Source organism: Bos mutus, chromosome 22 (genome assembly GCF_027580195.1).
Source record: "Bos mutus isolate GX-2022 chromosome 22, NWIPB_WYAK_1.1, whole genome shotgun sequence".
NCBI classification, from domain to species: Eukaryota; Metazoa; Chordata; class Mammalia; order Artiodactyla; family Bovidae; genus Bos; species Bos mutus.
In genome coordinates, this window is record NC_091638.1 from 63,313,215 (window position 1) to 63,339,994 (window position 26,780).

Genomic DNA, 26,780 nt, shown 5'->3' on the forward strand with positions numbered 1-26,780 from the left:
GCCTGAGCAGCCCCCATGGGAACACGGGGGAGCACCCCGACACGGCACACCACCGTTCAGAACTCTGGACCTGGGGCTCCTGCGGGCTCTGTGCTGAGGACAGGCCCCCCGAGGGCCCTGGGGTCCTTTCACACACTGTCCCACGTGATGCGATTCTCATGGCACCTGAGGGATGAGGGGAGCAGATCTCATGACCCGATTTTAAAGGCGCAGAAACCAACGTCCCAGGAGGGGAAAGCGCCATGTGAAGTCCGAGGGCTCAGACTGGGCCAAGGTCCCATCAAGGCGGCACAGCTTCAAGCCCCCTGCCCCCCTGTACCTCGGAGACGGCTGAGGGCAGGGATAGAAACCAGGAGGGGAGGCAGGATCCCAAGGGACAGGGTGGGAGCCCAGCCTCCCCCAGGGAGACGTTTCCCGGACAGGCCACCTCAGAGCGGCTGAGCCCCGGGGAGAGGGGCCGGAAGTGGCCTGCCCTTCCTTGCCTGGGTGTTCGGCTGACTCAGCCGGGTCACGTGGCCACGGGCAGGGCCAGGCCCTGGCACCGCCCACCTGGCCTCCTGACCAGCACCGGGCCAACTGGCACAGCCAGTGCCGCCTATGTGCACGTCCCCTGCGGCAGAGCCAACCCGCCCAGCTCCAGAGAGTGGGGCCACCGTGGCCTGTTCCGACGTGGGCCCCGCGGCAGGCCTGATCCCAGGCCGTCCCGCCCCGACCCTGCCTGCCGGTCCCACCGAGAGCTTGATTTTCAGATGCAAACTGCATCCTGGGGATGGGGCTCTGGGGTGGGGTGGAGAGGGCCAAGGGCACGACGTCCGCTGAGGTCCGGCCTGCCCGCTCTCAGTCCAGCGTTGGAAGCAGCAGGTGGACGTGGGCCCCCAGGTGACCTCATGCCTGAGTCTGGCTGCTGACCTGAAGCGCTGGACACACCAGGGGCTGGGAGGCGGGACCCCGACGGAGCTGGGAGGAACCAGAGTGACTGTGGACGCCACCACGCCACGGAACAGGAACGTGAGTCAGACACGCACACGTGGGCCACAGCCGGCACCTCAGCTGGTCTGCACGACGGCCCTGAGCATCCGGAGGGATGGACGCCGTGCAGTAATTATGCTCCAGTTTTTCCCAGAACTAGCCACGGCCACACTGCAGGCAGAAGCGCCCTGCCCGATGTGCAGGAAAGCCAGGCATCGGGTCACACGATGTGCAGGAAAGCCGGGCATCAGGTCACACGATGTGCAGGAAAGCCGGGCATCGGTTCTTGACGATCCCCCTCCCTGCCTCCCATGCTCTGTCGGGCGCGCAGCCTGGCATACAGAGAAGGCATGCAGCCCTTTCTATTTGGTGTGGCCCCGGAGGGCGGAGACAGAGAAGCGTGATCAGAGGTCTGGGTTAAAAAAACTGAGCTTACGCCAAGAACCAACTATGTACTTCTCTTGTGACTCAGCTGGTAAAGAATCCGCCTGCAACGCGGGAGACCTGGGTTCAGTCCCTGGGTTGGGAAGAGCCCCTGGATAAAGGAAAGGCGACCCACTCCAGTATTCTTGCCTGGAGAATCCCATGGACTGGACTGTATAGTTAGTCCATGGGGTCGCAAAAAAGTCGGACACAATTGAGCGACTTTCACTTTCACTGTGCTAAGAACCAGCTACGTACCACACACACTATAACTCACAGACAGAAAGCAAGCCTATGGTTACCAAGGGGAAATGGGGAGGGAGAAATGAGAAGTTTGGGATTAACAGATACAAACTACTATATATAAGGCAAATAAACAACAAGGACCTACTGTGTGGCACAGGGAACCACGCTCAGCATCTTAGAATGACCTATAATGCAGAAGAATCTGTAGAAAAACATATGTGTATGGATAACCATCATTTTGATGTACCTTGAAACTAACACAACATTGTAAATTAACCGTATTTCAAGTTTTAAAAGCTGAAATTAAAAAAACCAACAAACACTACAGGAGCCACCTTTTGCCTTTAAGAACGTGACAGCGCCGAAGAACTGATGCTTCTGAACTGGGGTGCTAGAGAAGACTCTTGAGAGTCCCTTGGACTGCAAGGAGATCCAACCAGTCCATTCTAAAGGAGATCAGTCCTTAATATTCACTGGAACGACTGATGCTAAAGCTGAAGCTCCAACACTTTGGCCACCTGATAGGAAGAGGCAACTCATTGGAAAAGACCCTGATGCTGGGAAAGACTGAGGGCAAGAGGAGAAGGGGATGACAGAGGATGAGATGGTTGGATGGCATCACTGACTCAATGGACATGAGTTTGAGCAAGCTCCGGGAGATGGTGAAGGGCAAGGAAGCCTGGCTTGCCGCAGTCCATGGGGTCACAGAGAGTCGGACACGACGGAGTGACTTAACGACAATGTAGAAGCCACACGTCCGAGGGCACCCACTTAACATGCAATCCTACAGCCTCCTCTTTAATGCCCAACTGGCTTTGGACTCCATAAAACCCCTCCCTGGCCTTGTCCAGGTCGGGGTGAAGCCTCCTTCCCCAGCTGTGCCCCCTGAATCGCTCTTCTTTAGGGAACAAGGCTCCAGATCCGAGGCTGGAGCCCCCTGTCCACCCTGGACGCAGCTGCTGGCCCTGCCCTCAGCGCCTCGAGGCTGGAGGAGAGACAGAGCCTCATTCGGATGACCACCTCCTGGGACCCTGAAGAGCCCTGGTCCCACCCCTGCTTACGGAGGTGGCACTGGCGTCCTCTGAGGCCTTCAAGTGAGCAGTCCCCCCATCACTGAGAGTCCCGGGGACTCACTAAGCAGGAGGGCGCGGTCCACGTCACGACTGCTCCTGGCAGGGAAGGATGTTGCTCTGGGGACCCAAGTTCTGGAGGGCAATGCCCCTGGGCTTCCTGCTCCCCTGGGATCAGCCGTCGCCTGCTTCCTTCAGGACGTTCTGCACCGGGTGTGGGCCCCCGACACCCTCCCGCCCAGCACCGTGGCCCCTCACCGTGGGGTTTCCCGTAGGGCTGGAGCCCAGTCTACCTAGCCCTGGGGTGCAGGACTCACCGAGGTTTCCAGGAGTTGGGTTTGGGGGGGTTTCATCACAACTTGAGTGCAAGAAGAGGACAGGAGGGGGCCTGGCTTCTCTAACATCAGGGGCGAATCCTTGTGTAAACTGAAAACTCCCTCTTGCCGGACAGTCCTAATACCCCCACAGCGGCAGCCCCCCCAGGGCGCATGCACGCCTGCATCACCCCCTGCCCCATACCAGAGGAGCTGGCGGGTGGGCAGCAGGCACCACGCCCCTCCCCATCCTGTCTGCCTGACACCCCCGCAGGGGCTGGGAGGATGCTAGCTCTTGGAAGCAACAAAGACCCAAAGCTCCAGTTCCCTGCCTTCTCTCCACTTTACAGATGCAGTAACTGAGGTCAGGAGGGTGAGCTGGCTCGCCCAGGACCATGCGGCCGGCTGGCACCAGCCCCGACTCCCAGGTCACCCGGGGCAGGCGTGCTGGGCCACCCTGGGGGTCACCCCACCGTGGCGGAGCTGCCCTGACAGCCAGGAGAGGAGCTCTGGAGAACGTTTACGAGGCTGTGATCTGTCCTTGCCCCTGCCTGGACCCTCTGGGTGAACGGGTCGCCCTTCTCGCCTCCGGTCCTGGGCTGGGGTGGCCGCTCCTCTGCAGCCCGATCCGTGAACACCCACTGTGTGCTGTGCGTGGCCCTGGTCCTCCCACAGCCCAGGGGCTGTCTGCACTTCTGCAGGGAGCCCACAGGCTCTTCCTGCATGGCTCCTCGCCCCATCCAGCCTCCGGTTCAAGGGCCTTATTCACTGCTGACTGCCTGGGCAGGAACGGGAGCCCCGCCTTCCAGGCCCATTTGGGATAACCAAGGGGGCAGCCCCTGGGGAACCCTCGTCAGGTTGCGGGCCACCCAGTCACAGCTCCACCTGTCCGTCCCTGTGGTTTCTGGGGAAACCAGTTCTGTCGGCCGCGTGGAGAAAGAGGCCCCGCCAGCTGGGTGGGACCAGGCCAGCACTGGGCCCAGGGTGCCCACAGATCCTGCCGCGGTAGGGATGGTCCAGGAAGGTGACCTGACATCTCGGGGGTGTGGCCCCCACCTCTGCAGGCCCTCTGGTCTCACCTCCAGCCCCTTCGCTCACCGGACCCTCCGACGGACCCCACCGTCTGGCCCCAAGCAAACCCCCCTCGAAAGCACCCAGCTTCCTGGGGCCAACGTGTCAGCGTGACATTGGCCTGACCCACAAAACATGGCGGGGGGCACGCCAAGGGCCCCCAGCGAGACTAAAAGAAAAACGGGAAAGAAATGAAAACCTACGTCCACAAGCAACGTGTGCACACACACGCCCACGGCGGCCAGCACGTGGAGGCAGCCCAGACGTCCGTCAGCTGACCCGTGGCTAGCCCATCTGCGGTCCACGCGCACTGTGGAGAGTTCGTGGATGTGGAAAGGAGTGGAGCGCCGAGAGGAGCTGCCTAGACGGCCCGATGCAGAAGCGATGATGGATGCTATTTCTTTTAAAAAAAACAACTCAAATTTTCAAGATTTTCATCGATCACAATCACGGGGGCCGCTGGCCCCTCCAGCCTCTGGCCAATCTCAAGCTCCGGGGCATGGACCCACGGCCCCCTCACCAGGCCTGTGGTCTGCAGACCCCACTGGCGGCCGCCCAAGTCAAGTCCCACCACCGTGTCTTGTCCAGTGGAGACACTCAAAGTGTTAGTTGCTCAGCTGTGTCCGACTCTTTGCGACCCATGGACTGTAGCCCACCAGGCTCTTCTGTCCAAGAGATTCTCCAGGCAAGAATACTGGAGTGTGTAGCCATTCCCTTCTCCAGGGGATCTTCCCAACGCAGGGATCAAATGTGGGTCTCCTGCATTGCAGGCAGATTCTTTATCATCTGAGCCCCCAGTGAGGTTTGGAGAAAGGTCCTGAGACCCCTGACAACCCCCCCTGGGGTTGAGAAATGCCCCCACTAAACCCAGGGGAGGAGACAGGGCAGGGCATGTCCTTAGGTTCCGAGACCGGAATCTGGGTCTGTCCCCAACACGCTGGTCACACCATGAAATGACAAGTTCTGAGGCGTGCAGGCGCCTCGTGAGCAGCAAGTGACAGCTGGAAACGAGAGCAAGAGCGGTGGGGGACACAGGGACCGCTTGGAGGCCGGCTCAGGGTCAAGCACGTCCCTCTGGTGGGGCTGAGCTTTACGGATACCTGCTTGCTGGGCCGCGGCCAGACAGCCCGCTGCCCCTTCGTCTACGCCTGCCTTTCGGGGACACCTCAGGGTCCCCAGCCTGCCAGTCGGTGCTCTCTGGGCGCTCATTCACCCTAAAACGCTGTCCCTTGGTTTCAAGGGGCAGCCCCAACCCAGACCCCACGGGCAGCGCCCTTCCTGGTCTCAGGAGGGGTCAGAGCCCTGGATTATCTGATGTGTGGGGGGCCCACGTGCCGAGACTGCAGGGCCACCCCCTCCAGGCTGTGCTTTCCGATGGGGCAGGAGGCTCGACAATCCCCCTCCCCGGGGCAGTGAAGGCCAGTGGGAGGAGCCAGAGGCCGGGTGGCTCCACCCAGCAGGGCCTTCCTCCATCCGCAGGCTGGGGGCCACAGCAGCCAGGGTCCCCTGTCCCCCGCTGACGGTAGAGGTGGCTGTGACAGTGGTGGCTTCTGGATCCTGAGGCTTTTGGGGGAGAACTGGCAAGTTTCCTCTAAGAGGGGCTGTATCGGAGTCCTGGGGCGGCTGCAACAGAGGACCTCAGGTGGGCAGTGTAAACACAGAAACGGATTCTCTCCCAGGGTCCGAAATCAAGGTCTGGGCAGGGCTGCGTCCTTGGAGGCTCCTTCCTGCCGCTTCCGGCATCTGGGGCCCCAGGTGCCCCAGGACTTGCGGGAACTTCCCTCCAGTCTCTGCCTCCCCTGCAGGTCTCACACCTCCCTCGTCTTCCCCTTTTCTCCTAAATCACTGGACTCAAGACTCCAGCACATAGTCTGGGATGACCTTGGCCGAGACCCTGCACTGAACCACACCTGTGAATTCCTAATTCCAAGGAAGCTCACGTTCACAGGTTCCGGGTTTAGGACTCAGACCCCAAAAGCGGGGCCACCATCCAACTCACTGCAGGAGTTTCCGGGGGACCCAGCCCAGCAGAGACCCAGGGTGGGGTGAGGGGGACCGCCGCCCACGCCTGGCCTGCAGGTGCCCCGGGGGCCCTTGTCCCTCCGCCCACACCCGGGCAGGCCCTTCCTGCGCGCCCGGGTCAGGCCAGCGCCCACCAGAACCCACCCGTCCCCATCCCCCTCAGCCTTGTCACCTGTACCCCGTCAGCCCTTTGATTAACCTCCTAGGGCTCCAGCCCCAGATGCCCCCGGCCCTGCCCCTGACATGGAGTGCCCCCCAACCTCCCCTCGCAAGCCCCTGGGAGGTGTCAGCTTTCCCACTGAGCCAGTGGCCCCGGCCCCGGGTCCCAGATGTCAGGCAGCCTCACACGTCCCTGCCCCGGTCTCCTGGATCCTGGGCCGGCACTGGGTGTCCCCTCCTTCCACTCCCCTCCAGACCTGGTGCTGGCCGCAGCACGCAGCTCGGCGTCACCCCGTTTCACCCCCCACCCCCGCATATACACGCACTAAAGCTTTCAGCAAGCCAGCCCTGCCCCCAAGCCCAGCACTGGCTGGGGACCCTGAGGCTGGGAGGGGCCGTGTCCCGGGAGCCTGCACATCCCAGGGCCGTGTTCTTGGGGGCCTGAGAGTCACAGATGAGATATATGGGAGGTATCACACTCTCAAGTTCCCCCCAACCCTGACCCATCAAGAGCTGAGGGGCATTTTACAGGTGAGTCGGGCTTCCCTTATAGCTCAGTCGGTAAAGAATCTGCCTGCAATGCAGGAGACCAAGGTTAGATCCCTGGGATGGGAAGATCCCCTGGAGAAGGGAATGGCAACCCACTCCAGTACCCTTGCCTGAAAAATCTCACGGACAGAGGAGCCTAGTGGGCTGCAGTCCATGGGGTCACAAAGAGTTGGGCACAGTTGAGCGACTAACACTTACTTACATACTTACAGGTGGGTCAGGCAGGGAGGGGGCCCAAGGCTGACCCAGAACCCAGGCTGGACGGAACCTGGGCCTGTGGGCCTCCTGGGACGAGGGGAAAGTCGCATCACCCAGAAGCGCCCCTGGACGGTTTGGGTGGGCTGAGGGCCGTCCAGGCGTCCCAGCTAGAGTGCGGTGGAGGAGACCGCCCGCCCCTGCCCGGGCCCCACCAGCCCAGGAGCCTCGGCCCCAGGCACCCAGAGCAACGGACGGTCGTTTCTGGCTGATGCTCACGTCGGGGAGACCCCTGGACAGTCATCTGGAGCTCGCGGGGGGCAGGGGATGAGCGGTGCGCTCTGTGGGAGGGTGGAGAGGGGGTCGCTAAAGACCTGGGGGCCACTGGGAGGGAGGGGGAGAGAATGAATGTGAGACCCCAGCGTGAGAGGGCACTGGGCTGTGGCAACGGGCACGGCTCTGGACCTGGGGATGAGCGCCTGGCTGGTTCCGACCGCCTGCCTGTTTCAGGCCCTGGGTCACTTGGTTTCTATAGAGCCTGTGAGCCACCAGCGTGTGGTCATGGGAAGCGGGTGGGTCTCCCCTGGGGAGAGGGGTGATCCTGGGACCGCCAGAGGGTGGCGTTGGCCTCCGCAGGGCCTGGCCCAGAGCAGCAGGGACCCCGAGAGGATTGGGGCGTAGGGCCCACTTACCAAGGGGGCCCGGCGCCTCTACTGCTCATGTGACCCTGAAGCCCTGCCTGCCCATCCCTGCCCTGTGCGTGGGTTGGGGCGGGGAGTTGAGACACGGCTTGGCTGAGCTCAGAGAGGTCTCGGTGCTCCGGTGCCCCCTCAACGCCCAGAGATGAACACGGGTCCTTCTCCAGGGGGCAAGGGTGTGCACAGGGGACCCAGGCTGGGGACACCAGCGGGTGGGGGCGGGTCCAGGCCCCAGCTCTGCCTCCGGGGGTCCTGCCCAAGCTTTATTTTCCAGAACCAAGACCAGGGAGACGGATACGAGGGCTCAGTCCTCCCCCAGCTCCAGAGTGAGAAGGACAGACCGCGGGTCACAGGGAAGGTGATTTCTGTGCAGACGCCGGGTGCAGGACCAGCCGGACAGCTCATCAGGTCCCCAGGACACCAGGGTGGTGTCGTCCTGCAGCTGAGCCCCGGGCCACCTGCCCTCCGTGTGGCCTCAGGAAGCCTTCTCGAGTGGCAGAGGCCTATCTGGTCCGGCCAGGCCCTGTCTGGGGACTGGGGCTGGACCGGGGCCTGCAGGGCCCAGGTGACCCTCGTGGAGGCCTGGGGGGAGGGGACACTTGTCTGCAGCCCTCGGGGTGGGATGCCATGTCCCCAGATGGCTGACAGAGCCTCGGACTCTGCTGGTCAACCTGACTTGACCTTGAGTGTCCCAGGATGATAGATTGTGGCCTGCCGGTAGGCAGGAATCACCCCTTTGTGCCCCATGGGTCAGCCCGACAGAAACCCTGTGGGCACACGGCCCTGAGATAGACGGACAGAGGGAAGGAGGACAAGGTGTGACCTCTGGAAGGTAGTTTGTGAGTGTGAATCAAACGTGAATCACCCCTCAAGGGTGATTCTGGAAATTTAGTACAGGGCGTGAGATCCGTACAGTCGATATCTGTGGCAGGAGCCATGCAGGAGGATTCGCTCTGCAGGCATATTTTCAGGAGTGAAAACACCCATCGGCAGGTAGGAGGCGAGAAAACCAAGGGTGATGCAGCAGATGCTAAACACGGCCACGGAGACCACGCCACGGCCACGGAGACCACGCCACGGCCACGGAGACCCGCGCCACGGACACGGAGACCGTGCCATGGACACGGAGACCACACCATGGACACGGAGACCATGCCACTGGCACGGAGACCGCGCCATGGACACGGAGACCGCGCCATGGACACGGAGACCATGCCACTGGCACGGAGACCGTGCCATGGACACGGAGACCGCGCCACTGGCACGGAGACCACGCCATGGACACGGAGACCATGCCACGGGCAAAGAGACCATGCCACAGACACGGAGACCATGGCACGGGCACAGAGACCACGCCACGGACACGGAGGCCACGCCACGGGCAAAGAGACCACGCCACAGCCACAGCATGGAGGAGGGGGCCATGACACGGCGACTCCAGGGCAGGGTGACATAAACGGTAGACAGCCCACTTGACCTTCTCAGTCTTGTATGCGTTCCCACGACAAGCATGCGCCCTGTTTACTGCAGAGCATGCCCCCAGCAGAGCTGGCACCTGGCCGAAAATAAATGAGAAGCCAAAGATGCTGGGCCTGGAGCTGGGCTTGGGGGAGATGGTCTTTGCATGGGCAGGTGGCCAAGGGTCCTAGAGGAGTGTGGATTGGCCTGGGGCCCCTCCATCGGGTCCACCTGGACCCCCTCTTCAGCAGCCAACAACCCCCAAGCTGCCCCACGTGCAGGTCTCCTACCTCCAGGCTGGAGTGGATCAGGACCTGTTTTCCAGGTGCCCGTGGCTACGCCAGCCCCACTGAGAGGCCGTCAGCTCCTGGCACCCCATCTGGCAGCCCAGGACTGCTCCCCCATCCCGCCCTTCACATGCCTCCCCTCCCCGACATCTCAGAATCTCTGCTGCAGAACCTCCTCTGTTCCTGGGGGCAGGGCGCCCGTGTGGGGTCCCTGGCTTGTCCCTGCAGCCCCAGTGCCAGGGAGCGTTCGGTGTGTAGCAGATTCTACCGATGACGTTCGTTGGGTGGGAGGGGGTATCTAACCCAGAGGGATATGCATACAGCAGGCACCCAGGAACCAGACTCGGCTGACTGAGGCTGTGACCCCTTCTCCACCTTCGGAGCTGCTCCAAGGGGCCAAGAAGAGACTGCAGGGGGTGGGGAGGACACGGGGGACACTGCAAAGGCAGAGGCTGGGGACGCATGGCCCAGAGGCCCATGCAGGGCTCCAACAGGTGTGGAGAAGACAGTGCTGGAGTCTCTCCTGGGGGTCTCTGGGGAGGGTGGGCTCAACCCCTCCAGGAGCTCCTCAAGGTCACGGAGGTGTCCGGAGTGAGACTTTCTAGAACCTTCCCTGCTGCCTTCTGCTCTCCAGGGCCGTGTGTAGATGGCCAGGGGCCCTTGTCCCAGGACCCCGCCCAGAGAGCCGGACCCCCCACCACAAACACGGGCTTTGAGGGCAGCTACAAAGGCCGGCAACGAAAGCAGGAGGAAGCAGGGGCGCCAGGCAGGAGGTGAAGACGAAGGTCTATTTTAAACCAGAATTCAGGGAGATGAGAGGCAGCCACACCCGGGGGCGGCAGTGGGGACCACGGGGTGTCGCGGGAGCCTCAGTTACACTGACCTCTCTGCTTCGATATTTCACATTTTCCATGCTGCCAAGTCAAAAGGGATGGCCTTAAAGCTCGCGCTTGAAGGCTTCAGGGGAGAAGTCATAAAAGCCTTGAGGCGAGAGAAGAAATACACGCAAGATTACAGCCCCATCCTCCCCCGCAACAAGCCAGGTGCCTCTGAGGACACCAAACGGATGACATCGGTGGATTGGAGGCCGCACGCCCCCCGAGACGAGGACGGCCAGAGACACAGTGATGCAGGCTCAGCGTCAGCAGTGATACGAGAGGGAAGAGGAGCCGGGGGCGTCACCTGGGGTCCACAGTGTCTGGCCCCCGGTGGGCTGCAGACCCACACGAAAGCGTGGACCCCCCGGAGCTGGGCCCCGGCCTGGCCCACTGCAGAGTGGCCTGGGGCCTCCAGCCCCGCCCTGGGCCTTTGGGAGGCTCCAGCCTGATGACCTGGCTTTCCCAGGGGTCCAAGATATGCCCCCTGATTCACAATGGCTCCCCAAGGTCAACCACACCATGCCAGACACCCCGAGCTGGGAAGCTGGCGAAGACTGGGAGCCGGGGTCCGGGTGCTGCCCTCGGCTCCTAGAGGCCTGGGCTGGGGGTGGTCACCCCTGGGAGACCACTGGTCCAGCGTGTCTCCTGCCGGGCAGCCTGGAGAGGGCCATGATGTGAGCTGGGGCAGAGGGTGCTGGCTGCCAGCCCCCCGTCACCTTCTCCCCACCACCGTGATCACCCCCAGAACTCCGCTGGGCTGCCACGTGGCCGGTCACCAGCTCGGAGCCCTGGCAGCCCACGGGGAAGCTTCACAACTGAACAGCACACTTGTGCCCGCTTTTGCTGGGTGCCCACAGCAGCCTCTCTCGGGCTCCGGGTTGTACAACCTCTGGGGCCTCCTAGGAGGTGGCCCCACCAGCGAGACCTGAAGCCAGGAGCTGCCTGGAGGTGACGCCGGTGGGTCGGTGGCCTGAGCCCTCAGCCCCTGCGCACACACATGCCCTCCCCAGGGTGAAGGCCACCCCCTACTCCCTTCCTTCCTCTTTGGTCACGACCTAGCTCTCAATGACGTGGCAATGGGCAGTCACTGCCCTGGCCAGCCACTGGGCAGCTTGGGGCACCACCAGCCTGGACACTGGGCACTGCCGAGTGTGCCCCGAGTGCCAGGGGCTGGCACTTGACTGTGCGAGGCCCTTGTCTCCCTTTCCCACCCTGAGTGCTCACCATACACACACACACACAAACACACACACAAGCAAATCAGGGACGAAGCAGTTCCCCCAGGAGTGTCACCCCAGCCTCGGGGTGCCAGCGCCCCAAGTCTTGGCAGAAAGGCCTGTGGGACTACAGGCAGTGCGCTCAGGGCAGCTGCAAGTCACCCTCAGGAACCAGAGTCCCAGGGCTCCAGGGAGGGGCTGGCACTTTCCCCCTCTGAGACGGCTCTTTTGAGAGAGTGTTGCTCGGTTCCCAGGTAAGCATGGGTGATGCAAGCGCAGCGGTTCTCCCCGGGCTCACTCCCCAGGCCTGGGCCCACCGGGAGCCTGGCAGCCGGGCAGGGACGGGCGGAGCGATGTGTGTGGCAGCGGGCACGCCTGGTGTGCCCAGGTCTCCCAGCTGAGCAGGACGCAGGACGCAGGCAGCAGAGAGCCCAGAGGGGCGCACGTCAGCGGCCAGAGGCCAAGGACCACAGTGTCCCACCTGCAGACACTGGTCAGCAGCCTGTGTCCAGCGAGCTTGGGCGCCGTGAGACGCACGCTGGCCCAGGGAAGCCAAACACGCCCCCTCCCTGGTGGGGAGGTCCCCCCAGCGGTCAGGCCCGGCGCTCAGCCAGGCACCTGAGGGGTCTGTGCCTCTCTGGAGGCCCCGAGAGGTGGCCACATCTGTATACAGGTTATCTCATCTGTATAGTAAGGCAGCCCTCTGACCCCACCTCCAGGATCGCTGGGTCCTGGGATGTCACCCCATGTCCCCAGAACGCCATCCCCTTCCCACCCAGCAGTCAGCCCGAGCCCAGCTCCTAACCATTGCTTCTCCAGGAGTCTCCGCAAGCTCCCGGCCCCTGCCCACTGTGGCCACCCTCTCCTGGGTGCGGCGGGCTGGAGGATGGCACCCCGGAAAAGATATGTGGACATCCCAACCTCACGGGCTGCGGAGGCGACCTCCTTAGGAAATAGGGTTTCTGTAGACATGACCGAGTGAAGATGAGGCTGTCCTGGAGCAGGTGCCCTGGTCCAACGACCGTGTCCTTATAAGAGGAGAACAGGACACAGAGACCCAGGAGGAGGCCAGGTGACCACAGAGACAGAGGCTGGAGGGAGGCGGCCACAAGTCCAGGGACACCCGGGGCCCCCAGAGGCGGGGAGACGCAGGAAGAGCCCTCCTTCAGAGCCTTGGGAAGGAGCCTGTCCCGTCAGGGCCTTGATTTGGGGCTTCTGCCTCTGGAACTGGGGGTCCGTTTTGGTTGCTGTAAGCTACCAGCTTGCAGTCCTGGGTCAGGGCCGCCCCAGGCTCTCACACTAGGAGCTCAAAGCTGCCCTGAACCAAAGGTGAGTGTGGACGCTCCGAGGATGTGCCTGGGACACCCTGTGCCCCCAGGCCCCCTGCTGAGATGGCAGGAAGGGGACCTCTCCACGCAGCAGAGCGCACAGACCTCAGACGGAGCTGACCGGGCGCCTCTCCCCTGTCCCCACCTGGGACACATCCACACCGGCCCTGCCTGGTCTGTTCCCACGAGAAGCAAGACTGAAGGCGAGCACACCACTCCGGCCCAAACCAAGCAGAGAAAGCTGGTGCTCCCTGGAGAACGGCCTGCTGTCGCTGGGGAGGGTCTCCAGGCAACAGGGATGCTGTGTTGGGGTCACCTCCCAGGCTCCGAGCAGGAGGCTCTCCGTCCCACCCCGCCCACTCCTAGGGAAGAGCCGGTGCTCAGAAGCCCCTGGAATCGGCCGTTGAAGCCCCCTCTGCCTCCCGAGCCAGACCCGAAAGAGCACATCACACTTTGCTACGACGTGGGCAGACGCCGGATGCAGCCGGGTGACACGGGGACTGTGAGTCATCACGGGTCTCAGTGGGAAAGCGCCTCTCTCTCCAGTTCACTTTCCAGCCTCCTGACGGTGTCAGGGGAGAGAAGTCTGGGTCTTTACGCAGCGACGTCTCCACGAATCTCTCTACTTAACGAAGCAGGGCAGCCTCGGGCGCAAAGCTGCAGCAGACAAAACGGGGCAGCGTGACCCACGGTATAATTTGGTGTTTCGAGCTCACTGCATTTTTAGATTACCTGCTATTCATTACAGGTGAGGGTGATTCTCCAGTTGCAGTGACAATCTAAGGTTTCTCATAGATGCACATGTACTTAAGTAAAAATAAATGAGTGGACTTAGCCATGTTCTAAAAACACTGCAAATAGATGGGGAGAAAGTGGAAACGGTAACACATTCTATTTTCTTGGGCTCCAAAATTACTGCGGATGGTGACTGCAGCCACAAAATTAAAAGATGCTTGCTCCTTGGAAAGAAAGCTATGACAAACCCAGACAAAGCATTAAAAATCAAAGACATCATTTTGCCAACAAAGGTCTGTATAGTCAAGGCTATGGTTCTTTTCCAGTAGTCATGTGAGAGCTGGACCATAAGGAAGGCTGGGCACCAAAGAATTGATGTTTTCAAATTGAGGTGCTGGAGGACTCTTGAGAGTCCCTAGGACTGCAAGGAGATGAAACCAGTCAACCCTAAAGGAAATCAACCCTGAATATTCATTGGAAGGACTGATGCTGAAGCTGAAGCTCCAATCCTTTGACCACCTGATGCAAAGAGCCGACTCATTGGAAAGGACACTGATGCTGGGAAAGACTGAGGGCAGGAGGAGAAGGGGGCGACAGAGGATGAGATGGGTGGATGGCATCACCAACTCAATGGACATGAGTTTGAGCAAACTCAGGAAGATGGTAAAAGACGGGTAATCCTGGTGTAACGCAGTCCATGGGGTTGCAAAGAGTCAGACACGACTTAGAGACTGAATGACAACAATGACCCAAGTCTCCAGAAAAGGGTTAAATTATTTCTCGTTTATACCCAAGGCTGCAAGGCATTGTGTGCAAAGCATTTTAGAAAGATTTTCCTTGAACGTGGGAAGGCTTTTAAAGGTCTGGCGCTGAGCAGGGGATGCTGCTCTGGCCGGGGAAAGGCCCCCATGGCCTGAAGGAGTGGGTTCCTGGGGGCACAGTTTCCACAGGGTTATTCCTGCCTGGCAGGCCAACTGGGGCCTGACCAGAGGCGGGATGCTCCGGACTGGACTGGGAAGTGATGAATGGCCACGTCGGGCAGAAGAGGCTCGCCAGAGATAAACAGCATGTTCTTTATGCTTTCGAGATTTAAAAATAAACTGGAAAACGACACAGTTTAAAAATAATGAACAGGCGGGAGAACAGTCATTTGCCTGTGTGTCTTCCTCCCAGCATTTGTTAAACCGCAGTTTAAAAAACAATCTGCAGCTCTGCTGGACGGCAGGGACACGAGCTGGTGGGAACACGAGCTGTGGGGGCCGGAGGCGGCCCCACGTGGGAGAAGCCCCTCAAGGGCCCACTCGGCACGGAAGAAGCCTCTTTTCCCTCTGCACTGGGAGCTCTCGGTAGGAAGCCCATAAGGTCAGACCTATTAGGTGCGCCCGGGGCCACTCCCTGAAACAGCGTCTGCTACTCCCAGCTAAGGGTCTGCTCCCCTCCTGGGCTCTGGGTGGAGGTCTCCATGGGCCTCCCTTTGCATCCTCCAGGAGCCCATCAGGTCTGGTAACAGGGAGGAGCAGGGGACCCCGGGGAAGACCCCCACCAGCATGGTAGGGAGCACGCACTCCGCCCTCAGGACTCTGCACACGGCCGCGGGCACAGAAAGGTCTGCGAGCGTCGGGACGAATGGCCCGGTGGCTCAGCGTCCGCTTGGCCACCCAGCCCGCCAGAAAGGCCACGTTTGGTTCCACATGGAGGGTGTCTGCTGGACTGGACGGCAGGCAGTGGGGAGGGGAAGCCCAGATGCTGAGGCTGGCAGGGGGTGCTGTCCGGCAGGCGGGAGGCCAGGGAGCAGTAGGACCTGGTGGCCGCAGCCGTGCTGACCCCACAGACGCCCACGACTCCCTGCCCACAGGTGGAGCTCAGACGCGGATAAGCGTGACTGGGTGTTTGTGTGAGAACCTCATATGGTGTGGGCTTCTGCCTCCATTCCAAGTCCAGGCACTGGAAATGCTGGCCAAGGGATCCCGGGCAGATATAAGACCATCAGGATCCAAAGGAGCGAAGTCTGAAAACATTTCCAGACATTTATGGGTGGAAGAGGCTCTGATCACCACAAAATCTTACTCCCTACAAACATTTGGGCCTCGCAGGAAATAAAAATAGAAACACAGCCCAAGAACCCACTGATGAGTCCTCCCCCTGTGCTGGGGGCCCAAGGTCATGGTCATGGCTGAACTGCACTGGCCAAAGCCCTGTGTTGGGGTCCTGACCCCCAGGACCTCAGAATGTGGCTGTATGTGGAGACGGGGTCTTCAAAAATGTGGTTAAGGTAAAATGAGGTCACTAGGGTGGGCTCCTAATCCCACAGGACTGGGGTCCTTACAGGAAGAGGAGGTCAGGACACAAACACACTCAGAGAGATGACCCTGTGAGGACACGGGGAGGAGACGGCTGTCTGCACACCCAGGGGGAGGCCTCAGGAGGACCAGCCCTGCCCACCACTGGGTCTGGGATTCCAGCCTCCAGGACTGGAGACGACGAGCATCTGTAGCGTCCGTTACAGCAGCCAGAGCTGACTAATATGCCCACACGAGCAGGCTTCCCCGAGACAGATGGATCAGCACCCAGCACCCGGGAACAGGGGCATCTCCCTGGCCACACCCGGGGAGTGCAGGAGAGGAGGTTTCTCTCCCAGGGTGAATGCCCAGCACAGGGGCCCGAGTCCTGCCGGGGACACTTCCCAGCTGGTGGCCGTGGCCCAGGGTGTCCCCCAGCTCCCAGAGGCCTGGGGTACCAGCATCACCAATGGCCCTCTGCACCCAGGCCCCAGGAGACCAGACGACTGGGCAGCTGCCTTCCACCAGCAATCTGCTTCCACGGAACAGCCGCGTGGAAATACCGTGGTCTCGGTCTTGGCCGCCATCTGGGTCCCAGGTTTGGCGTGGGGCGGGGGTGTGTTTCAGCCTGGGCCCCTCCTTGCTCCACCCAGCTCCAGGCAGAACCTGCAGACCCTCAGCCAGCCACCCTCCCTGGACCATTGACGTCACAGGTTCAGTCTATGCTTTTCAGCTTAACTGAAGTATAATCAGCAAATAGAACAGCGAGACATTTAAAGACCTGTAGGTCATGCTGATCCGATACATGTCTCAGTGAGAGAGAATTCTTCCAGTCTAGTTAATTAGCACATCCGTCGGCTCACATATTGGTATTTATTTTTTTCTTAATGAGAACAGTTACGTTCCAGTCTCCCAGTGAATTTCAATTCTACAACAGTGTATCAACTACAGTCATCACTTTACATGTAGTTCTTGCTTTTAATTAACAGAATGACTGGTCACTGAGCGACCCCTCGGGGGACCCTGGCTGACATCTGTGTGTGCACTTGGGAGCTGATTGTCAGCCTGCAGCCCACGCAGAGGTGGAAGAAAGACCTCCCTCCAGAGGGATTCAAGGCGACAGACAGTCCTGGCGGGTCTCCAAGGCCAGGAACGCCAGGGGATGCGCTAGGAAAGGGCATCTTGAACCCAGACGGCACAGTGAGCTGAGGACCTCATCCACCAGGAGACGCATCCCCAACCTACCCACCCGGGCTGGGTCCCCACGCCCACCCCATGACTCTTCAGCACCACCCGTGGCTGGGTGTCCTTCTCCAGGGGAAAGGCTGGCTCCCCTCTACGTGCGCTGGGGTGTCCATGGCAGCCACGTGGCCCCATCCAGTTGCGCTGCTTATGTGCTCCCCCTGGGACCCCGAGACCTCACCCCAGGCCCATACCCCAGAGGAGCGCCTGCCTACGTGCCCCAGGAGACCCAGCGTAAGACGGGATCAGATGGAACTGACCCAAGGCCTCTCGACAGAACAGTGGGCCTATGAAAAGTGTTAGTCGCTCAGTCGTGTCCAACTCTTTAAGACCCCATGGACTGTGTAGCTCGCCAGGCTCCTCCGTTCACGGAATTGCCCAGGCAAGAATACTGGAGTGGGTTGCTGTTCCCTTCTCCAGGGGATCCTCCTGACCCAGGGATGGAACCCAGGTCTCCTGCATCGCAGGCGGGTTCTTTATGGTCTGAGCCACCAGAGGCCCAAGAGCTCCCTCAATGATGGAAAATAAGGAAAGTCAACGGGGCACGGGCACTCAAGACCACCATGGCCGAAAGAAGCTACAAAGGCTACGTTTTCGTGTTTTTGCACCTTCTCCATGACTCCGGGATTACGGGAAGCGAGAAGGGCGTGAAGTCAGCGTGACTGTCATGCGACAGTTGTCATGCAGCCACAGGCCCTGCGCTCGTCTCTGGACTCGCCCAAATACGGCAAAGGCGCAGGGGCCACGGGGGGCGTCAGCTCCGCGCCCCCGTGGGGGGACCGCGGAGGCGGGGGTCAGTTCCCACGCTGGAACTCTGGGCTCCCGGCCTGAAGCAAGCGGAGCCAGAGGTCAGGACCTCGATGAGGCGGGATCGGTTTTATTCTCGTGTGGTTTCTGTGTGTAAACCTTTCCCAGCCATTAATCATTAATCAGAACTGCAATCAAGGATAAGGAACGATCCCTCCCGGCTGGCAGAGCCTCGGCCGATGCGGGCCGGACGGCTGTGCCATCGGCGGGGGCCAGCTCTGTGCTTCAGACGTGTCCTCCTCTCATCTCCAGGGCCAGTGCTGCCGTGCCCTTTTCACAGATGGGAAAACTGAGGCCTGGAGCTTACAGGACCCGCCCAGGGCCCCCTGGCTAGTGACGTGTCCGAGCTGGGGGCGCTCTCGCCTGGTTCTTGGACCACTGAGCCCACGATGCAACCATTGCACAGCTCGGCGTCCATGTGGTCGGACAGGAGGCTTCAGAACCCCCACGGCAAGTCAGGAGCCCCCTCTCCAGGGCGCTGCTCACAGTAGACTCAGGGCATCTGGGTTAATGAGCTCCCGTGACCCGCCTGCCACCGCCTAAAACAAAACACCCAAACCAAACAAACAGGAGCAGCGGCTCACTGACCCGTCAGGAAACAAGGGACAGTTTCCCAGCAAGCGGGCGGAGGCGAGGGCCTGGCCCGGGGTTCTGGCCCGGAGACCGGCCCCAGCCCCAGGGGAGAAGGGATGGTCTGGACCAAGAGGTGGTGTGTCCACAGTGGAACGCGGCTCAGCCACGAGAGAAGACCAACGCCTGCCGTTTGAGGCAACACAGATGGATCCCAGGGCATTACGCTTAAATGAAACAAGTCAGATGGAGAAGGATAAACCCTGCAGGGTCTGACTCGTATGTGGAATCTAAGCAACAAACAAAAAAGCCAGAACAAGTGAACAAGCCAAAAAGATACAGAGGGGCCGTGGTTGGGGGGCACGGGCGTGTGACATGGGTAAAGGGGTCATCGGTGCCGGATGGGGTGCAGACCACCCTGTGTGAGCACGCCACGGAGGATACGGAGCTCGAAGTACCACAGACACATCCTATACACACATGAAACCGACATCCTCTTGTAAATCAGCGTCACCTCGGTTTAAAAAATATTTATAAAACGTAATATAATATGTGCTAAGTCGCTTCAGTTGTGTCCGACTCTGTGTGACTCTATGGATTGCAGCCCACTAGGGTGCTCTGTCCATGGGATTCTCCAGGCAAAATCCTGGAGTGGGTTGCCACGCTCTCCTCCAGGGGATCTTTCTGACCCAGAGATCAAACCCATGTCTCATGACTCCTGCACTGGCAGGTGGGTTCTTTACCATGAGCGCCGCCTGGGAAGCCACCCTTAATATAGTATATTTCGGGCAAAAGAGAAGCGCAGATAAGGGGCGAGGTGGACCCATGCAGGGCCCGCAGACAAGGTGGTGGGCCGGGGCTGCGCTGCCCAGACGCCTGGTGTGTTCCCCGCAGGCCTGCTGGGTGCTGCCAGGCCAGCGGGAAGGGCGCTCCAGGCAGGGGTTCAGCACCTGCTAAGGCACAGAGGTGCCGATTACAACAGAGTGAGCGCCCAGCAACCTGGGAGAGCAGGGCGGGGCTGGGGGGTGGGGGCTGCCCCAGGCTGAGAGGGCACCGGCCCAGCGCCAGGCGGCTGGAAGGTTCTCCTGCAGGACAGGCCTCCGCTGCTGCTGGTGGGGGAGACACCCAGCCCAGGGAAGGTCTACGTGGGAAAAAAAGCGGGACTGCGTGGCCGAGGTCCCGGCGGCAGGCTGAGCACTGAAACTCCACTTCGGTGTGTGTGTGTGGGACGCCTTCCCCTCTCTCCAGGGGCCTCCAGAGCTCACTACTGACCAGCAAGGATGACCCACCCTGGCCACTGAAATGGACAAGCAACCGGGCCCCATTCCTGACTGTCCTCACCCTCCGGGCCACCCAGTGGGGCTGAATTCTGATGTTTCTGGGTCAACGTGTCGCCTCTGCTACTAAGTCGCTTCAGTCATGTCTGACTCTGTGCAACCCCACAGACAGCAGCCCACGAGGCTCCCCCGTCCCTGGGATTCTCCAGGCAAGAACACTGGAATGGGTTGCCATTTCCTTCTCCAATGCATGAAAGTGAAAGTGAAGTCGCTCAGTCGTGTCCGACTCTTAGAGACCCCAGGGACTGTAGCCCACCAGGCTCCTCCGTCCATGGTATTTTCCAGGCAAGAGTACTGGAGTGGGGTGCCATTGCCTTGGCAACCCCAAACTCTCCTAGCCTCTCAGGACCAAGGGCTGGGCCTCTTCCCATCCCCCTCTTTTTAAAAAGCTTGAGAGTATACTTATTAGAATAAATACATTGGTTAGACACCTAGATTAAAACGGTAAAAGGATTTTCATACGGTTTTTAGGCACGATACACACTGTTTACGACAGCATCAGTACTTGGATTTGGGATCTGGGGAAAGATAAAACTCACTCAACCTTCGGGTCCTGCCTGTGGGTCCTGCCCCCCAGGGGACCCGTCCCTAGGGCCGGGAGCTGAGTTCAGAGGCAGCGCGGAGAACTCAGAGCAGGGTCCCAAGCGGAAGCAGTGTGGGTGGGCTGGAGTGGGTCAGGGCTCTTCAAAGTGGGCTGCCGGCCGCTCCAGAAGCGGGTGGAGGATGCAGGAGGGGCACCAGGCCCCCCAAAGGGCTCACTCGGGGCGGCCCTCGTGGGCGACTAGCAAAGCCCCCTCCTGCCCTGCCCCAGGACTGCAGAGACTACGGGCAGCAGCAGGGATCCGCTTCAGTGACACCAAGTCCTGGGTGAACCCGAGGGGCTCGGGGAGAGATTTCCAACCCCAAGTCTTATGGCATTCACACTTTTGACAATGAGTGAACACTTTCTTCCACGTAAAACCTGCTGGAACCTTCAGCTATAAAGCAGTGGGAAGGGCAGGTGCTGGGGACCCAAGCCCTCTAGAGATGGGCCTCTGGATGCCCCCTCTCTCAAGCTCCTGCCCTGGGACTCCCGTCTTGGCGGGCAGGAATGTGGGACACAGGATGGCAAAGATCTGGGGGTCTTAAGGGAGACCTACGGATAGGGCTTCCCCGGTGGCTCAGACAGTAGAGAATCTGCCTGCAATCCAGGAGACCTGGGTTTGGTCCCTGGGTGAGGAAGATCCCCTGGAGAAGCAAATGGCCACCCACTCCAGTATTCTTGCCTGGAAAATCCCACAGACAGAGGAGCCTGGGAGGCTACAGTCCATGGGGATCAAACACGACTGAGTGACTGACACTTTCACGGATGGGGAAACTGAGGCCTGGTGAGGACATGTGGTGATCTCTGCATTTTCAGGGCAATGGTTTCCTTGTCTCTTTAGTGGGAGTTGCATGGACCCTGTGAGCCCTAGGCCCTCAAGCCCAGCTTGGCTTGGGGAGGGGAGACGGAGGCCTCAGGTGAGTGTCTGCACTCACTCAGGACATCGGGACAAAGGCTGCTTCTGTGGGTCAGTTTGCACTCAGGAGATGCTAAATGCTAAAGGCCATCTAGGTGCAGGGAGCTGGAGCTCTCTATCTGTGGGCGGAGTCCTCTCCCCACCTGCGATCACCTTTGGGCTTTAAAATGAAGCCTCAGCCCCCCTGCCCTCCCCAGACCTCCAGGCCCTTCCATGTGCCTGGCCAACATCACCAACACATGGCCGATGGTCACCCACTTCCTGACTTCTCTTGGGACTGCGGAGGGCCCGGGTTACACAAGGGGAAACGGAGCTTTGGAGAGTAAAGAAACTGCTGGCCCCAAGGCCTGGGCTAGGAATCCCCGAGCCTCTTCCTTGGCTCAGCCCCCAAATCCACCATGATGCCTGGCGCTATCTACCCCAGGCCCACCTCCAACCCCAGGCCTGCACCAGGGCCCTGGGGGCGGCCAGCTCAGCCCAGGCCAGCTGGCAGACGGGCTAACAGGGATCCAGACTCCCCGCAGGGACAGGGTTATGCAGGAGGGCCTGTCCTGTCCCTCTAGGTGGCTGAGCACTGATCCAGAGAAGGCCTCGGCCGGGGCACCGAGGATGTGGACATAGAGGCGTCCCGAGCGGGCAGGGGCTCGTCCGTGGCCACGTCTGGCCACACTCTCAGAGCCCTGCCCCAGATGCCACCCCAGGTTCCCCCTGGGAGGCGGGTCGGGGTGGGGGAAGGGGACTCCTCCCATTCCCTGTCCTCGGGGTTGGAGTGACGAGCCCCACAAGCTCAAGGTCCACAGGAGGATGTGCAAGGGCCCCGGACCTCTGGGTGTCCCCCCGAGGGTGAGTGAGGACTGGCTGTGACACCCGCCCCACACCCAGTCCAGCAGCAAAGCCATAAAAACACATTGAGCAAACGTGTCAATAAATAACAGCGGAGGCCTGTCCCTGGGCTCTCTGACCTGGAAGGTTCCGTGCTCAAGTCTGCAGACCTCAGGGGCCGGTCCCTCCCCAGCTCCGCCCCGCCCCACACGGTGACCCCTGAGTGGGGTGGGTGAGCGTCACCCTCCCCGACAGGCCAGGCAGGTCTTGTTCTCCCGCTCACCCTCCGGCCACTCCCTCTGGGCTCCTGGGGACGCGGCTCTCCCAGCAAGGGCAGGCTGGAGAGAGCCCCCGAGGAGCTGCCCCTGCAGCCAGCACAGCCCCAGTGACAAACCCCTGGGAGACCCCGGCCCATTAACGGGCTCTGCCGTAGGGCTCTCGCACAGGCGGGCACAGACTGCCCCACCGCCCCACCCTCCCCACGCCCTGCACAGGCCTGGCCCTTTAAGCCACTTCCCCTGTGCCGTATTCACCCCAATAGGCGGGCACATCAATACCGCCACCTGAACCCTCCCACAGCGAACGCACTTTTACTCAAGTGGAAGCTGCTGAAAATGGGCCCGCACTGGCTGTGACCCAGCCAGCAAGGGAAGGAACAAAGGCACTGCCCCTGCCCACTGTCTGTCAAGGACCGAAAGGCTCCCTCCCTCCTGGCTCAGAAGCAGGCCCTTGGCTTGGTTCATCTCCTCTGGGCCATCGCCCCTTCTGCCTTCCTGGGGACTTGTCTAATCCTGGTCCCCAATCCCACCCTGGCCTTGAAGAAAGGAAAGTGACCCCTAGCTGGTCACAACGGTCAGGCTGGCCAGCGGCCTGTGGGAGGGGGTGCCCCATAACCCCCGCTTCATGTGCTCGTTAACCTGTAAAGTAGTCCTTCACTGGGTTATGAGTGGCGCTGCCCAGCTGTGGGGCCTGGACACCCTTGCAGCTCCCCCCTCTCCATTTCAGCCAGGGTCAGAGAGGGCCTGGGCAGCCTAGGCCCCCTTCCATTCACCCAGTAAATATCAGGCATTCCCCCAGGTCAGCTACTCTGCACACAATACTTCCAATCCAGGAATGGCAGGACCCCTGGGAAGGGGGCAGGCTGGGTCCGTCCTTCCGAGGGCACAGGCCACTCAGGTGTCCCACTTGCCAATGCTGGTGAGGCCCACAGACCAGGAGGGAAAGGCAGGATGGGGTGTCCCTGGGCAAAGACGATTCTACTGCTTCATTTGAGCACCTACTGTGTGCCAGGCTGGTGGTCAGAGACCCGGGGATACCAGCACCTACTGTGTGCCAGGCTGGGGGGCAGAGCCCCAGGGAACACCAGCACCTACTGTGTGCCAGACTGAGGGTCAGAGCCCCAGGGGATACCAGCACCTACTGTGTGCCAGGCTGGGGGTCAGAGCCCCAGGGTACATCAGCACCTACTGTGTGCCAGACTGAGGGTCAGAGCCCCAGGGGATACCAGCAACTACTGTGTGCCAGACTGAGGGTCAGAGCCCCAGGGAACACCAGCACCTACTGTGTGCCAGACTGAGGGTCAGAGCCCCAGGGAACACCAGCACCTACTGTGTGCCAGACTGAGGGTCAGAGCCCCAGGGGATACCAGCACCTACTGTGTGCCAGGCCGGGGGGCAGAGCCCCAGGGAACACCAGCACCTACTGTGTGCCAGACTGAGGGTCAGAGCCCCAGGGTACATCAGCACCTACTGTGTGCCAGACTGTGGGTCAGAGCCCCAGGGGATACCAGCACCTACTGTGTGCCAGGCTGGGGGTCAGAGCCCCAGCGTACATCAGGCAACGAGTGAAGGATAACCCAAATGCCAACACGTTGCCTGCCGTGGGCCCAGCTGCTCTCTCTGTATCCATCCACTCAACTGAACGAGTGCAGGATGGAGGTGGTTTCAGAGACGATGGATCACGGTGCTGAGAAAACGAAGCCTCGCACCTTGGAAGGGAGGAGCAGAGGCCAGTCTGGAGACAGGAGTGGGTGGAGGGTGGACTTGAGAGGTGAGCACAGTGCTGGCTCTGAGGCTTTTGCCAAGGGCCCAGTGGGTCCCTTGGGGCTGGCCAACCAGGCTCGCTCGTGTCCTGCGCCGTGGGAACAGTCTCTCACTGGCTTCATGACCCAGATAACCTTGGCAATTCTCTGACGGCCCTGCGGCTTCCCGGGCCCGGCCGGGTGGTTCCAGGGCCCCTCCCAACGGTCCTCGAGCCTCCCTCTCTGAATCCCAAGGGCCTGTGATGCGGGCGCAGGGATTCCCTCCTCGGGGACTCCCAGGGGCACTTCCAGGTGGCTCCATGTCTTGGGTGTGCAGCGCTTCTTACCTTGACGGCCGATTCCCCAGCTACCTCACTGGACAAAGAACTCGAAGCCAGAGTCCTTTTGTCCCAGACCCAAGTCGCATCTAAGCCCTGGCCTTCGATGGGGCCTGACTTCAATCCTGACCACAGAGCGGGTGCCCACTCCCCTTAGTGGGATACCAGGATATGACAACTCTACACCCACGGGCACACAGGAATCCTGGCTTGGAGCAGCTGCAATGCTGGAGGACACATAATCCAAAGTCTAAGTCCTTTGTCCTCAACACCACCATTCCCTGGACGAGTTCTATCTGCTCACACAGCTCCCCAGCCACTGAAGGTGACAAGCCACCAAGGCCAGCTGCAGGCCTGCACAGAGCTCATCCCCGGGGCTTTTCCCTCGACCCGAGGGCTCACAGGGCAAGTCCAGCCCCGACAGCAGCCCTCTGCTCCTCTGTGACGGCCTCGAACAGCACGCCCGGCCCTCGGAGGGGCCACTCAACCCTGCCCCCACTCCCTGACTGTGCCGCCCTGGCTCCCCACCACTCCTGAGAGCAGCCAGGCAGTTCTACCCGACCTGTGGACCCCTCCCTTCAAATCCAAAAGATGGGGATCCTTTTGACGCACGCCATGCGCCCCTGAACAGCCCCCAGCCCCAGGGTTCAGGCCTCACCCGGGTAACTCTTCCTAGCTACGGCTGCACACCTGTCCCTTGAGTGAACGGGAAGCGGGGCGGGCACGCTTCCATCACCTTGGGTGCGCTCTTGTCCACCTGTGCATTGTGTGGGTGTGCGCGTGTGCACCACCACACACGCGCATACTCTGGCTTAACCACGGCATCAGCGGGAAGCGCAAGTCCCCCAAACACCTGCTGAAAACACCCAACAACCTTGAAAGCACTGGCCTGTCACCCAGGTTTTCTCCCTCCTCCAAGTGCAGCGTGTCACCTGACTGCACAGTTCAGGAAGCTTCCAGGAAGACAGATTTCAGGAGAGAAACTGACCCCCGGACCTTCTGAGCACTGTAATGACCATCCTAGGGGGGAAGGACAGCGGCCGGCATTCTGGAAAGAGCTGGAACAGACCTTTGGAGACTCAGCTGATCCCTTAGCCCGACTCAGGCCAGCCTGACCCCCAGGTCCAGGAATGAGGGGCTTTTCTCCGGTGTCCAGGATTCACTGCCCACATGGGTCCACGTCGGCACTGCGGCCTCCCCAGGAAGGGCCCAGGACTCCCGGCAGCTGGCGGGCCTCCGCCTGGCCCATCTGCTTTGTCACCATCTCTAAACACAGCTGGCAAGACAGACCACACAGACGCACCGAGTGCCTGCCCTCCTGGCAGCCGGGCCCTGCCCTGCATGGGTGCAGGCAGACAATGGGACCACAGACCTGGAGCCCGAGGGGAGCTGTCCAGACGCACCCGCCAACTGCAGGTGGCCCACAAAGCCCGTCAAGTTCAAGGAGTGGCGTGGCCTCACACAGCCAGGGAAATGGGTAAAAGCCACAGGCCAACCACTCTGCCTGCCATTGTTGAGGGCAGGGCTCTGACGTCTGGGACCCGGCCCACCCGGCCCACACAGGTCCCCACCCTGGCTGTGACCAGACTGCGGCTGGACCCGGCCTGGGGGCGTCCCTGGGGCAGGGGGAACCACAGAGGTCAGCCTGTAAAAGGCACCTTGAAGGGGCTCCGGCAGATTATCTCTGGTGCAGACCGAGTAGCGAGTTGCAAAAACCTCCAAATGGTGAGACAGAGGAAACCCAACCAGCTGCTTGGCCGGGGCCTGGCCCATGATGACTGGGGGCAGAGAAGCCCACCTCCCCATGGCGGGGCCTGTCCACACCCCCCGGGGGCCACTCAGAACCCCGATTCCAGGGTCTTCCACAGCAGACTGCCGAGCTGGGCGGGGTGGGGGTGGGTGGAGGGTTGGTCCAGGCTGTCCCTGGGGGTCCCAGGGGGCAGTGGCTGCCCCCCAGGGCTGCTGGCACCCCGACCTCACATCCCACCCTTCCCCGACACCCAGGCATCCTCAGGTGCACAGGACCCTCATGCAGACTCATGTCACGGGAACAATGTTGGAGGCTCCGAGTCTTCAGGGGCTCAGTGGTCTAGAGAAGGAGGGGGGTGGGGACAGCAAAGGTCCCCCCCCACTCCCGAGCTCAGGCATCCTCACTGGGAACACAGACCAAGCCCGGAGCTGGAAGGCCAGACCCCAATCCAGACCCCAATCCAGACCCCAAGCAAAGGTAGCACGCGTCCTCCCCGC

The 26,780-nt window shown here is 61.0% G+C and overlaps 1 protein-coding gene across 2 annotated transcripts in view; it reads right to left on the reverse strand.

Moving 5' to 3' along the window:
* Positions 1–26,780, reverse strand: part of OSBPL5 (oxysterol binding protein like 5) — a 66,291-nt gene that overhangs the window by 38,946 nt on the left and 565 nt on the right. The window lies entirely within an intron of this gene.